The sequence below is a fragment of the Salvia hispanica genome, chromosome 6, assembly GCF_023119035.1.
Source record: "Salvia hispanica cultivar TCC Black 2014 chromosome 6, UniMelb_Shisp_WGS_1.0, whole genome shotgun sequence".
Lineage (NCBI taxonomy): Eukaryota > Viridiplantae > Streptophyta > Magnoliopsida > Lamiales > Lamiaceae > Salvia > Salvia hispanica.
This window is the reverse complement of record NC_062970.1, coordinates 29,156,140-29,157,434: the sequence shown is the minus strand read 5'-3', so window position 1 is coordinate 29,157,434 and position 1,295 is coordinate 29,156,140. Positions and strand designations below refer to the sequence as shown.

At 35.2% G+C, this 1,295-nt stretch overlaps 1 long non-coding RNA gene across 1 annotated transcript; it reads right to left on the bottom strand.

The window, feature by feature from the left end:
• Window positions 1-330: 330 nt before the first annotated feature.
• LOC125192212 lies at window positions 331-1,295 on the bottom strand. The gene is made up of 3 exons (XR_007171327.1): window positions 1,029-1,295; window positions 712-845; window positions 331-638 (listed from the first exon to the last, which is right to left on the bottom strand). It is a non-coding gene; the product is annotated as an uncharacterized LOC125192212 (long non-coding RNA).

The following is a 1,295-nucleotide window of genomic DNA, read 5'->3' as shown; positions in this document are numbered from 1 at the left end:
TGAGTTTAAGATATTGGAGTTAGATTTAAGAATGGAAAAACCACTGTATGCATTGGAAATTGATTGTAACTTTAAACTTAAAAATTGTTAAAAATTTTAAAAGTGAAATTAATATGTCATGTATCTAGGGGTGTGCATTCGGGTTTCGGTTCGGTTTTTCGCCCAAACCGAACCGAACCCAAAAAACCGAATTTAGGGTAAAATCAAAACTGAACCGAAACCGAAAACCGAAAAACCGAAACCCAAAAAGCCAAAAACCGAACATAAAAAACCGAATTAAACCGAAAAACCGAAATTATATAAAAAACCGAAAATCCGAAAATCCTAAAACCAAAAATAAAAACCGAAATCTGGAGGAAAAAAAAACAAAACAGAATAACAGTAACTTAGAAATTTTCAACCTACAAAACATAACAATAATAATATCCATAATCCATAAAGCATCAACCAACAATGCAATCAATATTCCACAACAAAAAACATCAACCAAAATGTCTAAGTTCCAACATATTACATCAAAATAAAACCAAAATGAAGTTCCATGACAAAGTCTTCAATATTGTCCAACAAGTGCAAGTTTCAACAAATAATGGAGATTGATTAATTTGTTGAATCTTGAGTAGACATCAATGCAATACCTACACAAAAAGAGTTATATAAGTACAGTGAATGAAATAATCAATAACAAAAAACTTAAATGTATAAAACTACCTTCTTCTATCTTTTGGACATCTTCAAGAATTTCTTCAACACTAAACTTGGAAGACTTGCGAAGCCAATTTTGACCACAAACAAGATACTCAACACTTTTTTCATCTACTAATCTGAAATTTAATTCACAAAATCTGGAAAAAAAAAATTATTCATAGAATCTGAAACATTATGCGTGGAACAATCTAAAATTTCATTCATAGAATCTGAAACAATCTAAAAATTTCATTGATAGAATGTGAAACAAAAGGTAAAAACTAATAATGAATTAATTATAATTCCATATTAGGAATGCAATTGAATGACGTAGAATTTACCTGGAGTTGGAGGCCGAGCTGTGAAGTGTGGAGAGAATGAACACGACGGCGTGAAAGCTGAAGGGGCGACAGGAGCAGGGGAGGCGACCGGATGAAGAGAGGCGACCGGAGCTGGAGGGGCGACGGCTGGAGGGGGGTTGGACCGGCGACCGGCGACGGACTGAGGATGGAGTTGGTGAAGGGATTAGGGTTAGAGGGAGGAAGAGTGCGGCGGACGATTCTCACTTCTCAGTTCTCAGATTCAACTTGAATTTTCCAATTAGGGCT